The sequence below is a fragment of the Phyllostomus discolor genome, chromosome X (assembly GCF_004126475.2).
Source record: "Phyllostomus discolor isolate MPI-MPIP mPhyDis1 chromosome X, mPhyDis1.pri.v3, whole genome shotgun sequence".
In the NCBI taxonomy this organism is placed as follows: domain Eukaryota; kingdom Metazoa; phylum Chordata; class Mammalia; order Chiroptera; family Phyllostomidae; genus Phyllostomus; species Phyllostomus discolor.
The window spans coordinates 63,971,251-63,989,164 of record NC_050198.1 but is presented as its reverse complement, the minus strand read 5'-3'; the positions used below and the strand labels follow the sequence as shown (position 1 = coordinate 63,989,164).

The 17,914-nt window shown below is 39.1% G+C and overlaps 1 pseudogene; it reads right to left on the bottom strand.

The window, feature by feature from the left end:
* Positions 1-8,529: 8,529 nt before the first annotated feature.
* Positions 8,530-17,376, bottom strand: LOC114504527 (annotated as a pseudogene).
* Positions 17,377-17,914: the final 538 nt, after the last annotated feature.

Genomic DNA, 17,914 nt, shown 5'->3' with positions numbered 1-17,914 from the left:
GAGGGAGAAAGAGAGAGAGAGTGAGAAACATCAATGTGCGGTTGCTGGGGGCCATGGCCTGCAATCCAGGCATGTACCCTCACTGGGAATCGAACCTGTGACACTTCAGTTCGCAGCCCGTGCTCAATCCACTGAGCTACACCAGCCAAGGCTATGTATTTTCAATATAAGGCCAACAGTATTGGTTGATATGTGTAATATGGATTATGTGGGAAAATCAGACTGACACCAGAGATTTTGTCCCAAGCAACAAGAATTGAGTTGCCATTAACTGATATGGAAAAATCTATGGATCAAGCCAGGTAGAGGTTGTTAAGGTTCAAGAGTTCAGTTTTGGACATGGTTTGTTTAAGTTGTCTGTTATGCATACAAATAGAGATGTTAAACAAGACATTAGATTTGGTCTGGAGTTCATAGGAGAAATCAAAGCTGGGGATTTAATTTTGATAGGTATCCATGTAGAGGTAGTATTTTAAAGCCATGAGTCTGAATGAGATCATGCAAGACATGAGTATAAACAAAATAGAATAGAAAAGAAAATAATAGAATACTCTCAAGATTTAGACTTGGAAAACTACAATGTTTAGAGATCTGGGAGATGAGAAAGATGACACAAAGGGGATCAAGAAGAAACATCCAAGAAAGTTGATAGAGAATAAAGAATGGTCTACCTGAAGCCATGTGATGAAAATAAATCATCATATAGGAACGCTATTATAGAACAAGGAAAATACGTACACATAACTGTCATAAACTTTTACTAATATTAAAATAAATGAAGTTTTCCAGGATTTACCAGCTTGTGAGAACAAATAAAATCAAAATAACATTAGTACGTGGATTTTTAAAATATATTTTATTGATTATGCTATTATATTTGTCCCACTTTCTCCCCTTTATTTCCTTATGCCCTGCACACCCCCTCCCACTCTCATTCCTCTTTAGCTCATGTCCATGGGTTGTACGTATAAGTTCTTTGACTTCTACATTTCCTATACTATTCTTAACCTCCCCCTGTCTATTTTCTACGTACCATGTATGCTACTTATTCTTTGTACCTTTTCCCCCTCTAGCCCCTCCCACTCCCACACTGATAGCCCTCCATGTGTTCTCCATTTTTATTAGCTTGTTGTTTTTATATTTTGATGCTAGACACCTAGCCCCCTGCAAATTTGATTAACAAGGGCTGTGCTATATTCAAAAACTCTATTTCCCTTTGAAAACTATTTCTGTACTAGAGAGTTATGTTAATTGTGCCTTCTTATTTCTTTTTTTAATTTATTTTATTGATTATGCTACTACAGTTGTCCCACTACTCCCCTTTATTCCCCTCCACCCTACACACCCTCTCCCACCAACATTCCCCCTTTTAGTTCATGTCCATGGGTCATAAGTTCATTAGCTTTTACATTTCCCATACTATTCTTGCCCTCCCCCTGTCTATTTTCTACCTACCATCTATGCTACTTATTCTCTTTACCTTTTCCCCTTCTACCCTCCTCCCACTTCCCTGTTGTTAACCCTCCATGTGATTTCCATTTCTGTGGTTCTGTTCCTGTTCTAGTTGTTTGCTTAGTTGGCTTTTGTTTTTGTTTTAGGTGTGGTTGTTAATAACTGTGAGTTTGCTGTCCTTTTACTGTTCATATTTTTATCTTCTTTTTCTTAGAAAAGTCCCTTTAACATTTCATATAAGGGCTTGGTGACGATGAACTCCTTTAACTTGACCTTATGTTAGAAGCACATTATCTGACATTCCATTCTAAAGGAAAGCTTTGCTGGATAGAGCAATCTTAGATGTAGATCCTTGCCTTTCATGACTTGGAATATTTCTTTCCAGCCCCTTCTTGCCTGCAAGGTCTCTTTTGAGAAATCAGCTGACAGTCTGATTGGAACTCCTTCGTAGGTGACTGTCCCCTTATCTCTTGCTGCATCTAGAATTCTCTCCTTCATTTTAATCTTGGCTAATGTAATTATGTTGTGCCTTGGTGTGTTCCTCCTTAGGTCCAACTTCTTTGGGATTCTCAGAGCTTCCTGGACTTCCTGGAAGCCTATTTCCTTTGCCAGATTGAGGAAGTTCTCCTTTATTATCTGTTCAAATAAGTGTTCCACTTGTTGCTCTTCCTCTTTTCCTTCTGGTACTCCTATAATTTGGATGTTGGAATGTTTCAAGATGTCCTGGAGGTTCCTAAGCCTCTCCTCATTTATTTGAATTCTTGTTGCTTCATTCTTTTCTGTTTGGTTGTTTCTTTTCCTTTTGGTCCGCTCCATTGATTTGAGTCCCAGTTTTCTTCCCATCATTATTGATTTCTTGTGCATTTTCCTTCATTTCACTTAGTATAACCTTCATTTTTTCAACTAATTTGTGACCAAATTCAACCAATTCTGTGAACATCCTGATCACCAGTGCTTTGAACTGTGCATCTGATAAGTTGGCTATCTCTTAGTCACTTAGCTGTATTTGCTGTGGAGCTTTGATCTGTTCTCCTGTTTGGGCCATTATTTTTTGTCTTATCATGCCTGTTATGTATGAGGGGTGGAGCCTTAGGTATTCACCAGGGCAAGTCAATGCAGTTGATGGATTGTGACACTGTATGTGGGGGTGGAGTCTGAGAGGGAACAATGGTGCTTGCTCCACTTTCTGTTGGACTTCAGTCCCTTCTGCCACTTCCCCCAAGCAAACTGAGCCTTTCTTCTGCTAATTCCCATGTGGGTGGGCTTGTCCACATTCTAGGAACCCATGGGTCTCTCCAACGAACTCTCCTTTGAGGCTGGGAGTCTCTCTCTGTGCCTCTACCCCCACAGGTGTTTTCAATCAGTGCCCTGAGGCTCTATTCCCTGGCTCTGGGACCCTGGGTTGCTCGCAGGGCCTTGCTTCACAATCACCACCTTGCTGGGTCTGCTGGTTGCCACCCCACACCCGGGGTCTGCCAGCTGCCACCTGCATGCTCAGGGTCTGCCTGCTGTGGTCTTGCATGCCCTGGATGCCTTACATGCCCAGTCCTTCCGCTCATTGTGCCGACACCCCTCTCTGCCTGGCTGCCCACCTACAGCCCTTCTGCCAGTCTGGATGAATGTGTCTATTTTAACTGCTTTGTTATCCGACTTCCATACACTTCAATTTTCTATCGGTTCTGGTTGTTATTCTGTTTGTAAATTGTTGTCCCTATCTCTTTTGTGCAAGGAGGCATTGTGTCTACCTATGCCTCCATCTTGGCTGGCAATCTCCTTTTAAAGATAAATTGTCTTGTGAAGCTTAGTCATTCTTTCCTCCAAGTAGGTTTTTGTTTGGTTGATCCTTACACTTGCTTGATATACCAAGATATGTTTAAACCTCAGCAGTAGACACAGCTGGAGTTATTTTTTCAGAAGACTTCTCAGTAAACAGACTTCAGTCAAACCTCTCATCAATTTATCAGAAAAGTTGAAACATGTTTGAATATCTAGCCATTTCTGGCTATACCCATATGATTTGAATTATATTTTCTGCCACGGCATGAAAAACCCAATAGAAAATACTCTGTAAAAAAAAAAAAAAACAAAAAAAAAAAAAGACAAAAGAATGAATTTTGCCTGAGGAATAATGGGGAAAGATGGAAAGTTAGGTAATAAAAAAGTCTTATCATGAAAAATATAAACTTAAAGTGAAGCTTAAAAGATATGTGTGATTTTTCCAAAATGAAGTCAATGGGAAAAATAGGCATTGTAGGTATGGAATATGAACACTAAATAGCATGGAGGCATGAAAGTGCATGATATGTTCAAGAATAAGAAAATAGCATTATTCCTAGGGGACAACATTGACCAATGTAATTAAAATAGAAAAATAGGTCTATTTAGATTGTGAAAAGTATTTTATGTTATACTAAGTGGTTCTAATTTTATTGTATAGGTAATGGGAGCATTGAAGTTATTTTTAATTTTTATTTTTATTGAATGAGTTGTGAGCTGCAGAATTGCTTTGCTGGATCTCTATTTTAGAAAAATAAGTGATTCCTGTGTTAATGACAGACAGAGAGAGAGAGAGAGAGATGAAAACTATTGGCACAGTTGAATAGAGAAAATGAACTAAAAAGAGAAGCAATTAGATTGAGAAAGGACAAGTGTGATTAAGATTCTTGAAGGTAGAATTGATAAAATTTACTGACTAACTGTATGTAATTAGTGGGACAAAACAGGCATAAAGGTTGATTCTGAGGATCCAATATTGATGAGTGTGTAGATAGTGATGCAACAGGAAATTTAAAAAAGAAACAGACACTGCTCTGTAGGAAGAGACAGTAGATTCAGTTTTGAATCAGTTGAATTTAATGTATCTACACATCATTCAGATATAGGTCTTTAAGAGACAATTTATTTTTGCTCAAACCCCCATCTCCCCCATCTCACCTAAGGATATATTTATTGATTTTAGAGAGAAAGAAATAGAAACATGAGAGAAAAACATTGATCAGTTGCCCCAAATACACACCCAGGCTGAGAAGCAAACTCACAACCCAGGTTTGTGCCCTGACTAGGAAATGAACCCCCATACTTTTAAGCAGAAATGGAAAATAAAAGGGAAAGAACTCATGGACACCTACAACAGTGTGGTGATTGTTGGGGAGTGGGGTGGGAGAAATGTCAGTGGAGGTGGAAGAGGGTATGAGGGGAGTAAAATAAAAAAAATGAATTAAATTAAATTACAGATGAAAATGAGACAATTAAAAATATGAACTTGGAACTAACTAAGGAGTGAGGCGTAACCTATAAATACTAATTTGGGAATTATCAACGCAGAAGATACTTGGAGTCATAGGTATGATTGAGTCCCCTCGGGAGAAAGAAGATAACTAAGATTTGTTAATTCATTAAACAAATTCCTAACAAAGAGGTACTAACAAAATGTTACCTAACAAAGAGGTATGCTAAGACCTGAGAACAAAATTGTGAGAAAGGAGACAGTCTCTGTTCTTATTAATCTGAAGTGGCAGTACAATCTTGTACGGGGAAACATGTCAAACAACAAATTACAATTTTGGCAAGCACCTGTGAAGGAATGGTACATGACTCTTTAAAAAGTCCTATAGCAGAAGAACCTTGAATAACTTATGGGATCTGAAGGAAGAGAAATGAATGAAGCAAAAGGAAATGAGGGTTAGGAGGAGAATTCCAGGGAGAGAATACATTTTTGCAAAGTCACTGAGGACAGAGGAATGTAGAACTCTGTAGAACTGAAAGACCAACACTTTTGAAACACAGAGAGCAGATGTGTTTCTTTTCTTGAGTCATGGGAGATTAGATGAATAGAAACTTCCTATTATTAAATATCTAGTAATATTGAATAAAACATAGCAAGCATTCTTTTATTTTTAAAGAATTTTTAAAGATTTTATTTATTTCTAGAGACAGAGGAAGGGAGGGAGAAAGAGGGAGGGAGAGACATCAATGTGTGGTTGCTTCTTATGTGTTCCCTACTGGGGACCTGGGCCACAACCTAAGCAAGCTCCCTGACTGGGAATTGAATTAGGGATCCTTTGGTTCGCAGGCCTGGGCTCAATCCACTGAACCACACCAGTCAGGGCAACAAGCATTCTTTTTTTTTTTAAAAAGATTTTATTTATTTATTTTTAGACAGAGGGGGAGGGGGGAGAAAGAAGGAGGATGAAACATCAAGGTGTGGTTGCCTCTACCACACCCCCCACTGGGGATATGGCCTGAAACCCAGGCATGTGCCCTGACTTGGAATCAAATAGGTGATACTTTGGTTCACAGGCCCACATTCAATCCACTGACCTACACCAGCCAGGGCAACAAGCATTCTTTTACACGCATCTCAGAACTAGCAGTAAAACAGACTTGTTGGTGGTCTATAAAGTGTGATTTATAAAAATTTATGAACATGATTCTCATAAAAAATAGAGTGATGATATGTCATTGATTTATTTAAATCATTAACAAGGGAATGAGCAGGATGGTAAAACTTGGTCAAAGGAGATTTAGAGGGATAAGTGTTTTCAGAGTTTGCTCAAAAATGTGTATAGAAATGTTTGTTAAATTGGACACAGAATTGGCTAATATCCTATAAGACAATGAGATCATAATCTTGGGGTTATTATTATTTTTATTCTTTACCCAATAGGAAGCATTTGTACATCTACTGGACAAAACTGAATAATTTAACATGTAATTTCTAAGATTTTGGATCCTAGCTAATAGTAAATGGTATGTCAAACTAAGTACCTTCTCATAAAAAAAAAAATAAATAAATAATCTCTAGGTGGCCCTTAGCCAATGATTCAGTATGACAATGAATGAAAAAAATATTTTAACACATAATTTTAATTTTTTTAATATTTCTTCTTCTTTATAAGCCCCCAAGAAAAAAGAACAACCTCAAAATGTGTACTAAACCTAAATTCCATAAGGCAGGGGCTTTGTTTCATTTACAGCTATACCTCCAGTTCCTGTAATAGTGTTTGGCAGAACAGATATTAGATAAATATTTGTTGACAAAATAAATAAAAATATTTATACTTAAGGAGATCTGAGAGCATTTGCTGCTCTTCATAAATGAGACTTAATGGCCACACAGGGACATGAAGGTGTTGGATCTCTGAGAAGTGAGAATTTGAAACTGAGTCTCATTTAAAAGCCAAGATCTTCTATAGTCTATATCCTAAACCCATTAGCAAAGGAATTCTGTCTGTATCATCCTGGATTCTAGATTATGACAGGTGATTTCTTCTTTGAAATTTAATTACTACCAATTGTTCCTGACATGAGTTTTCCACTACCTGCATATTCTAGGGACACCAAAGCAAATAAATTTACATAAGAAGTGACCCCATTCTGGTGACATTTCTAAGGAAGCTATCAGAAACAAACACAAACACCTAATGTTTCCAGAAGGACACACTATCACCTGAGGATTGCCATATAGGATTGAAAGAATAAAAACTCTCCCAAACACAAATTTATGATCCAAAATTACAAAGTACATCAATACACACACCATCATGAACAAAAGTTAACAGAATTAATAGACAGCAGGCACAGAGGAAATAATCCAGAACACATCCTAAACAGGCAAAGATCAATAATAAAAGAAGTTAAAGATAGAATGAGAATGCACAGACTATGTTTAATAGAAAACTCAGCAGGAAAGAATAATGAGTATGGAAAGAGGGAATATTCAAAACAAAGGTAGTTAAGAACTTTCCCCAAATGATGAAAAACATAAATTCTCATATTCAAGAAATATGGTAAAAGCAAAGAATTATAACTGGTCAAAAAATGGAGGTTTGGTTGTCAGCAAAAATAAAAATAAAAATAAAAAAAGAAGAAGAAAATAAAAAAAAGCCAACTTATGAGACAAATGCTAGGGCAAAAGGAAACAGGGTTTTTCAGGTGCTGTATAATCTGGAAGGAGGGCAGACTTTTGTCTCAAAGCCCATCTTCCAAGCAAGACCAAGACAAAAGCCAGTGTCTAGAGTCCCTGCTCCAAATTAAAGTACAGTCCTTTGGAGCCTGCAGGCAGCTACTAAGTGGTCTGAGTTCCCACCCACATAACTTAGCTTATTCCTATGTGGTCCATTGAGAGAACAGGTGAGTGCACTGCACTGTGCAAGTGCAGGTCATGTGCAAGAATGAATGAACATGATTCTTTCTTCCCCTGGGTTTATATTACCTTTGGTGTGGGACAGACCAGGTGCTTCCTCAAAATGACCAATCAACTTCCCAAATTTTCAGTGCTCCAGGTGGATCCACCTCCCAACCAATCCTTTCTTTCCCCAGGCCTCTTTGGTCTAGAACCTCCTCTTGAGCCATTTTGACTTCTATGGCATATGTGCCTGTCTTCCCCCAGTCTCACCCTTAATCTAGTTAGGAGGGGCTTTTTTCTCTCTTCAAATATCATACTAGTATTTTGCAATTTCTGTGTAAGAACCTGCCCCTGATCCTATCTTGGCCAGTGAGGGAGACTCCCTGCCACTCTTAACTGACTATTTTATGGTAGCAGAATGGCTTAACATTAAGCTGGAGAGTGAAAGAAAATCAAGATCCTTCAATGCTTTTCTAACTATCTAAAGGATTTTGGTGTTTATTCTAAGAACAATGAAAAACCATTAAAGGGTTTTAACTAGAGAAGTAACATAATCAGATTTTAGTTGAAAAATTACCTTTACAACACTTTATGGAATGAATTAGAAGAGGTAGAGGCTATATTCAAGAACTGTTAGGAGGTTCTTTCTTTTTCTGTTTTTTTTTTTTAATTTTGTTTTGTTTTAGTGTTGTGTTTACTTTCACAATAACTAAAATAAATTCGTAAATCAAAATAAAAATGTGTTCATTCTTACACAAATGATTCAGGCTCATTTATACTTTTCTTTATGCTAATTTATCAAACTCTGAGTTTTGCTTCTCCAACTGTTATTAAATATTCCTCACTCAAAAGCAAATAAAAGCGTTTAAGATAAGGATCCTACACATTGGTGTTTATTTATTTGAAATTAGTTTTTTTTTTCATTCTGAATGGTTTTAGTTAAGTGTATGTTTATCTGCTTTAACCTGGTCTATGTTAAATTGATGAAATACAACCTTACTCCTCTTTAAGAGTAGATCTTTCATTATACAAGTTAGCAAATAGCTTATATCAATACAAATATCCAACAATGTAATTAAATCATTGCTATTTGAAATGTTTTTACTTGAATAATTTAACTCTTTACACTGTTGAAGCCTTGCATTTCAGTATGTTCTATAATTTCTGGATCTTCACCTGAAATTTACAGGCTGGCATTGAAGATACTTCAGTTGTTATAATAGTTTTTATCACCAAATTTGATAAGCAATCTCTGATTAAGGAACCTGTAAATGCTAAATACTTGGAATGCTTGTTGTAAGTACTGTTTTCCTGCAGATATCTGAGTAAGTACACAAAATTTGTTGTTCTGAAATATATAGATGCCCTGATGATTTGTCCTGAGAACTTCTTCTTCTTCTTCCTCTTCCTCTCCTACTCCTTCCTTCTTCTTCTCTTTTTCCTTCCTTCCTTCCTTCCTTCCTTCATTCCTTCCTTGCAGTTTTTTATTGCTTTTGGAGAGAGAGGAAGGGAGGGAAGAAGAGAGAGAGAGAGAGAGAGAGAGAGAGAGAGAGAGAGAGAGAGAGAGAGAGAGAAATTGATTTGTTGCCTTCTTGTACATGTCCTGACTGGGGATCAAACTTGCAACCTGGGCATGTGCCCTGACAGCTAATCAAACCCTTGACCCTCCCATCCATGGGATGATACTCCAACCAACTGAGCCACGCCTGTCAAGGCTGTCCTTAGATTTTCAATTTTTTTCTTGAATACTATAGTCCAGAAATCTTTTTTTTTCTCTTTTTTTATTTTATTTTATTTTTATTTTTATTTCAATCATTGTTCAAGTACAGTTTTCTCCCCCCTACTCCTGTTCCAGCCCATCCACCCAACCCTCCCCCTTCCCCCATTACCCTCCACCCCTAGTTTTTGTCCATGTGTCCTCCAAATTTGTTCCTGTAATCCGTACCCATTCCCCCCTGAAATTCCCTCTTCTCTCCCCTCTGGCCACTGTGAGACTATCCCCTATTTCAGTGTCTTTGGTTATATTTTGCTAGTTTTTTTGTTTTGTTGTTTAGATTCCTGTTAAAGGTGATATCGTGTGGTATTTGTCTTTCACTGCCTGGCTTGTTTCACTTAGCATAATGCTTTCCAGCTCCATCCATGCTGTTGCAAAGGGTAGGAGCTCCTTCTTTCTTTCTGCTGCAAAGAATTCCATTGTGTAAATGTACCATAGTTTTTTGATCCATTCATTTACTGATGGGCATCTAGGTTGCTTCCAGCACCTAGCTATTGTAAATTGTGCTGCTATGAACATCGGGGTGCAAAGGTTCTTTTGTATTGGTGTTTTAGTGTTCTTAGGATAGAGTCCCAGCAATGGAATTGCTGGGTCAAAAGGCAGATCCATTTTTAGTTTTCTGAGGAAGTTCCAAACTGCTTTCCATAGTGGTTGTACCAGTCTGCAGTCCCACCAACAGTGCACTAGGGACCCCCTTTCTCCACAACCTCTCCAACACTTGATGTTTGTTGCTTTGTTTATGATGGCCATTCTGACTGGTGTGAAGTGGTATCTCATTGTGGTTTTAATCTGCATCACTCTGATGGCTAGCGATATTGAACATCGTTTCATGTGTCTTTGGATTTTCTGTATGTCCTCCTTGGAGAAGTGTCTGTTCAAGTCCTTTGCCCATTTTTTAATTGGGTTACTTGTCTTCTTAGAGTGGAGTCGTGTAAGTTCTTTATGAATTTTGGAGATTAAACCCTTGTCTGAGGTATCATTAGCAAATATGTTTTCCCATACAGTTGGTTCTCTTTTTATTTTGATACTGTTTTCCTTAGCTGTGCAAAAGCTTTTAATTTTGATGAGGTCCCATTTGTTTATTCTTTCCTTTATGTCCCTTGCTTTAGGAGACAAGTCAGTAAAAAAGTTTCTGTGTGAAATATCTGAGATTTTCCTACCTACGTTCTCTTCTAGGACTTTAATGGTGTCACGCTTTATAATTAAGTCTTTTATCCACCTTGAATCTATTTTTGTATAAGGTGTAAGTTGGTGCTCAAGTTTCATTTTTTTGCACGTGGCTGTCCAGTTCTCCCAACACCATTTGTTGAAGAGGCTATTTTTATTCCATTTTATGTTGCTGCTTCCTTTGTCAAATATTAATTGACCATAGAGGCTTGGGTTTATTTCTGGGCTCTCTGTTCTGTTCCATTGGTCTATGTGCCTGTTTTTATGCCAGTACCTGGCTGTTTTGATTACAGTGGCCTTGTAGTATAGTTTGGTGTCAAGTATTGTGATTCCTCCTACTTTAATCTTCTTTCTCAAAATTGCAGCAGCTATTCGGGGTCGTTTATGGTTCCATATAAATTGTTGAAGTGTTTGTTCTATGTCTGCGAAATATGCCATTGGTACTTTAATAGGTATTGCATTGAATGTGTAAATTGCTTTTGGTAGTATGGACATTTTGATGATATTAATTCTTCCAATCCATGAACACTGTATATATTTCCATTTGTGTGTGTCTTCCTTGATTTCTCTCCTCAGTGTTATGTAGTTTTCTGAATACAGGTCTTTTACCTCTTTGGTTAGGTTTATTCCTAGGTATTTTATTTTTCTTTTTGCTATTTCAAATGGGATTTTCTTCTTGATTTCTGCTTCTGCTGTTTCATTGTTGGTGTACAGAAATGCCTTTGATTTCTGGATATTGATTTTGTATCCCACTGTTTTACCAAATTCATTTATTCGGTCAAGCAGTTTTTTGGTGGAGTCTATAGGATTTTCTATGTACACTATCATGTCATCTACAAACAGTGACAGTTTTGTTTCCTCCTTTCCGATTTGGATGCCTTTTATTTCTTTTTCTTGTCTGATTGCTGTGACTAGAACTTCCAGTGCTATATTGAATAGAAGTGGTGAAAGTGGACATCCTTGTCTTGTTCCTGTTCTTAGTGGAAAAGATTTTAATTTTTGCCCATTGAGTATAATGTTGGCTGTAGGTTTCTCATATATGGCCTTTATTATGTTGAGGAATGCTCCCTCTATTCCCACTTTACTGAGTGTTTTTATCATAAATGGGTGCTGTACCTTATCAAATGCTTTTTCTGCATCTATTGATATGATCATGTGGTTTTTGTCTTTGCTTTTGTTTATGTGATGTATTACATTTACTGATTTGCGTATATTGTACCATCCTTGCATACCTGGAATGAATCCAACTTGGTCATGGTGTACGGTCTTCTTAATGTACTGTTGGATGCGGTTTGCCAGTATCTTGTTGAGGATTTTAGCGTCAATGTTCATCAGCGATATTGGCCTGTAGTTTTCTTTCTTTGTTGTGTCTTTATCTGGTTTTGGAATTAAAATGATGTTGGCCTCATAAAAAGAGTTTGGGAGTCTTCCATCTTTTTGGATTTTTTGAAATAGTCTGTCAGGGATAGGTGTTAGCTCTTCCTTAAATGCTTTGTAGAATTCTCCTGTAAAACCATCTGGTCCAGGGCTTTTGTGTGTTGGGAGTTTTTTGATTACTGCTTCAAATTCTTTTGCTGTTATTGGTTTGTTCAGGCTTTCTGCTTCCATTTTATTGAGTTTTGGAAGGTTATATTTTTCTAGAAATTTGTCCATTTCATCTAGGTTTTCAAATTTCCTGGCATACAGCTCTTTGTAGTAATTTCTTACAATCTTTTGTATTTCTGTATTATCTGTTGTAATCTCTCCTCTTTCATTTCTGATTGTGTTTATTTGGGTTTTCTCTCTTTTTTTCTTGATGAGTCTGCTTAAAGGCTTGTCGATTTTGTTTATGTTTTCAAAGAACCAACTCTTGGATTCATTGACCTTTAGAATTGTGCTTTTAGTCTCTATGTCATTTAATTCTGCTCTGATCTTGGTCACTTCCTTCCTTCTGCTTGCTCTGGGCTGTCTTTGTTGTTGTTCCTCGAGTTCTTGTAGACGTAGGGTTAGGTTGTTTATTTGAAATGTTTCTAACTTTTTTAGGTGGGCCTGTATCGCTATGATCTTCCCTCTCAGGACTGCCTTGGCTGTGTCCCATAAGTTTTGGGTTGTTGTGAGTTCATTTTCATTTGTTTCCAAAAACCGTTTGATTTCTTCCCTAATGTCATTCTTGACCCATTCATTGTTTAATAGCATGCTGTTTAATCTCCATGAATTTGAGTGTTTTGGGTTTTTTTCCTTGGGGTTGGTTTCTAGTTTCAGTCCCTTGTGATCCGAGAAATTGCTTGGTATGATTTCAATTTTTTTGAAATTGTTGAGGCTTGTTTTGTGTCCTATCATGTGGTCAATTCTTGAAAATGTTCCATGTACATTTGAAAAAAATGTGTATTTAGCTTCTTCGGGATGGAGGGTTCTGTAAATATCAGTAAAGCCCAGTTCGTCTAGGGTATTGTTCAATGCCACAATATCTTTGTTGATATTTTGTTTGGAAGATCTGTCCATTTTTGATAGATGGGTGTTAAAATCCCCCACAATAATTGTGTTGCTGTCCATATCTTTCTTGAAGTCCTCTAAGATTTTCTTTATGTATTTGGGTGCTCCTATGTTGGGTGCATATATATTTACTATATTTATGTCTTTTTGGTGAATTCTTCTCTTGAGTATTATGAAATGACCTTCTGGGTCTCTCTTTATGGATCTTCTTTGGAAGTCTATTTTGTCAGATATGAGTATTGCTACCCCAGCTTTTTTTTTCCTGTCCATTTGCTTCGAAAATTTGTTTCCAGCCCTTCACTTTCAACCTTTGCAGATCTTTTATCCTGAGGTGGGTCTCTTGTAGACAGCATATGTGTGGGTCATGTTTTCTTATCCAATCAGCTATTCTATGTCTTTTGATTGGAGCGTTTAATCCATTTACGTTTAAGGTTATTATTGATAGGTACTTATTCATTGCCTTTTATGTACGTGTGATCCTCCCTCACTCTCTGTTTTCCTTTCTTTCCTTAAAGCAGTCCCTTCAGCATCTCTTGCAGAGCTGGTTTAGTGGAGGTGTATTCTTTTAGACTTCTTTTGTCTGAGAAGCTTCTTATTTGGCCTTCTGTCTTAATTGAGAGCCTTGCTGGGTAAAGTAGTCGTGGTTGCAGGCCTCTGGTTCTCATTACTTGGATTATTTCTTGCCATTCTCTTGTGGCTTGGAGTGTTTCCATTGAGAAGTCAGCTGTTAGCCTTATTGGGGCCCCCTTGTATGTTACTTCCTTCTTCTCCCTTGCTGCCTTTCAGATTCTCTCTTTGTCTTGAAATTTTGCCATTTTAATTATGAGGTGTCTTGAGGTGGGCCTCCTTGGGTTCCTCTTGATTGGGACTCTCTGTGTTTCCTGTATTTGTGTGACTTTTTGTCTCATCAAATTAGAGAAGTTTTCCATCATCACTTGTTCAACTAGGTTTTCTATCCCTTGTTCTTCTTCTTCTGGTATCCCTATTATACAGATATTATTACGTTTCATATTGTCTTGCATTTCTCTTAATCCCTCTTCATTCTTTCTGAGCCTCTTTTCCCTTTCTTGCTCTTTCTGGGTGTTTTCTTCTATTTTGTCCTCTAGCTCGCTGATCCGATCTTCTGCTTCATCGATCCTGCTTTTCATTCCTTCTACTGTGTTCTTCATTTCAGAGATTGTATTCTTCATTTCCTCTTGGCCCTTGTTGAGAGTTTCTATTTCCATTTTTATGCTGATGTAGTTTTCATTGAGTTCATTGTAGCTTCCCTGTAGTTTCTCGTAGCTCATTGTGAGCTCATTGAGCTTCCTGACAATCACTGCTTTGAATTCAATATCTGATAGTTGAATTGCCTCTGTTTCATTTAGCATTCTTTTTGAGGCTTCCTCCTTTCCTTTCATTTGGGGAGTATTTCTTTGTCTTCCCATTGTTTGTGAGACTCTTGTTGTTCACCTCAGCTTCTTATATTGATCTGTTCTGGCTCCCTGGGTTTATGATGTGAACTTCTTTAGTAGAGTAGCAGTGAGTTTCAGTGGTGCTGTTTCCTTGACCCCCCAAGCTCGCTGGTCTTGGGCTGTTGTTTAAGTTGGCTTTGTGTTTACCTTTGGGTTTTGATTGTTGTTGAGTCTTTCTTTGGTGGTTCCTTCCCACCAGCTGGTTAAATGTGGGTCACTCTGTCCACCACCTTCTGTATTTTGTTGTGCTGGTGAGGGCAGGTTGTGTTGAGGCTGGTTCTTCTGTGTGTACAAGGTTTAAAGAAATCTTGTTCATTTGTTTGTATTGGGTACTGTCTCTACTGTTTAGTTGTATTTCCAGATAAGTCCTGGATTGAGTTTTGTGTGGTTACTACTCCCTCCTTCACCTTCTTTTGCTGTTATCTGTTAGTGGTTCCTTTGTTGTTGGGTTTCCTCTTCCAGTGGGTATCCTGGTGTTCACCTCCTCCACCTATTCTTTTTTGTCATCAGATGGAGGGGAAGGCAAAAGGGTTTAAGACAGCAACCAAGAATTCTATGCTATTTACAGCAGTAGCAAGTAGGGAAGATATAGGAGATCCTTTCACTATGCATAGTGTTAACCGTGATCTTCCACCCAACTAGCTGATTTTTAGAAAGGATGGAAAGAAGATAATACTCTTGTTGGGGAAGGAAGGATTGTGAGTTGGATCTATAAAGCAGAGAGGTTGTGGGCGGTCAGATTCTGGGGTAAGGTGAGAGTAAAGGATAGTAAATAGGTGTAGTGTGTGAGAGAATAGAGTTAACAACTACAGTAATAGAGTTCAGGAAACTTTGAAATGGGCTAAGATCTGGGGGGGTGGGTGTTGTGAAGTAATTACAATTGCATGGAACAGCAGTTATTTACAATAATATTATGGCAACATTCATATGGCAGAGTCTATGAAATCTAGGTAACAAGGATAGGGAGTACAGAACATTGAGTAGTATGCTGATAGGACACAGGTGAGTTAATGGATACTAGATTAGTAATACAGTATAGAAAGTGATATCAGGGGAAAGCTGTCAGGTCATACAATAAAACCAGCCTAGCAAAGCAGGCTATACAAAAATAAGGGGGATATAAAAATACTGTTAAAAAAAGATATAGGAACACTGGAAAAATAATAATAATACAAATATGCAATAACTTGCAGGTTCTCTGTAATAGCAGAGTGACATTTATCTCACTGTCCCAGCTGTTTTGATGCCCCTTCTTTGGGTTCAACTTTGGTCTTTTCACCAATCCAGGATTTTGTCTCACTTGTAGGTATTTAGGAAAAAATTTAAAAAAGAAAAAAATAGAAAAGGCAGACGAAGGCAGGAAGAAGAGATAAAATTGGAGGACAGGAAGGAGGAAGGAATAAAACAAGAAATCAGGTAAGAGAGGAAAAAGAAATCAAAAGAGAATAAAAACAATAAAACTTAAAAAATTAAAAATTGTTAAAAGAAATAGAATGAAATTAAAAAGTCTCTTGATTTCAAAGTGGCCAAACCGGTTTTTCTGCTCTTGCTGCTTGAGGCAGGGTGAAGGATGACTTGTTTGGCTTTTCTTCCTAGGCCCGTGGGGTTCGTGGGGTTCGTGGGGTTCGCACTGGCTCCTCAGCTTTGGGTCCTGGGTGTGGTAATCAGGTCTTTCCCCAGGGTTACTGCTGTGGGCTGGTGTGAGGGAATGCTCCCTCCACAGGCGGCGCCCCCGCACCAGCGCTCCTGTGAGCGGACGTGGCCCGTGCACCGCCGGTGCAACCTGCGGTCCCGTGAGCTGGCGGGCCCGTCTGCTGCTCGAGAGGCCCTCCCCCGCCGCGCGACCGGTACCCCCGTGGGTGGGCGCGCCCCGTCAGCTGCCCGCGCTCTCACAGCTGGGGAGCAGACAGGCCAGAGCCACTGATCACTTCAGGAGAATTCCCCAAACAGTGTCTGTGTCCATTCACTCCTTCCTCTTGAGAAATTCCTCCCGATCGAGCCCGCCGCTCTCCACAGTGGCCCGGCTTCTCTCACCACCAAAGCTCCAGCCAGAACAGTGACTCTGGGAGTCCGGGTCCACAGCGCGACTTGGCTCTGGTGTTCACTGCCTCCAAAGCTGCTCGCCACACCACCCAGTGTGTTTGCCAGCACCTAGATTCCTCCCAGAGCCGCCCAGACCTTGCTCGGCTGGGGAGGGAGCAGTTGGCCTGGCTATCTCCCAATAACCCTATGGTAAACCCAGCCCCGGCCCGCGGGCCTGGGGCTGCAGCCCCAGGACCACACGCCTGTCCTGGGAGCCTACCTTGATGCAGCACTCCCCCTAGGATCCGTTCTTTGTTCTTTCAGTTCTGCCACAATCCTTGGTCCTCTGTTTTCAAAAATGCTGAAATATGTTGGTTGCTTGCCTTTCTACTCCAAAGATCGGTCAGGACTCTCTCCCCTGAGCAGAGGAAAGCCAAATCTGCTCCTTCCTACTCCAACGCCATCTTAGATCCCCCCTTTTTGGTGTTTTTAAGTCAGATCAGTAGAGCTGAATTTTCAATTACAGCCAAAAGTGTCCTAACTTGCTTAGGCTCCTACAGCAGACAGCAGCAGTAGCTGGGGAGCCAGAAGGAGGGATGACTCAGGAAAAGAAAGGGTCTGAGCTCCTTTTCCTCTGTACCAGCAGCTGGTCACAGTTCCGCCTCTGGCTTCTCCATTCCTCCCCACTCCAGAAATCTTTACAAATGAACTTCATGATATCTAACTTATCCTTGAACCTTGTGGTATCTTTTTTAAACCTTCCTATCAATCCCTGATCTGTTGGAAACTCCATGTTTTCCAGCTTAGTAATACAGCATCCATTTTTCACCCTCTCCTGCCCTGATGACTTGTACACTTGTGATGCCATCTCCCTTATGGAGAAGCAAAAACAATGTCTCCTCCACCATTTCCTGCTTATTCTCCCAAGCCCTGGTTTTCAGCTGCCATTTGGGCAGGTTTGTTGGTTCCCGTTAGTGCCAGAGGGATTTGGCTTATGCTGCTACTCCCTCAATGGGCAGCCCATTCCTCATTGCTAGAAGACTGAACTAGGAGGTTATTTCAGCTAAGTGATGATGGGGTGACCTAAGACGATGATGACAAAAACACAGAAAAATTGATATTTAGGAAGTATAATTGACAGTATTTAATGGTAGATTAAATATAAAAGTGAAGGAGAGAGGAGTCAGGAGTGGCTTTCAATGTTCTGGCCTATAAACCTAGATAAAAAATGATTAACATCTGGCTCTGGCTGGTGTAGCTCAGTATACTGAGAATGGGCCTTTGAACCAAGGGCCCCTAGTTCTTTTCCCAGTCAGGGCACATGGTTGGGTTGTGGGCTAGGTCCTCAGTAGGGGTTGTGCAAGAGGCAACTACATATTGATGTTTCTCTCCCTCTCTTTCTGCATCCCTTCTCCTCTCTCTAAAAAATAAATAAATAAACTTTTA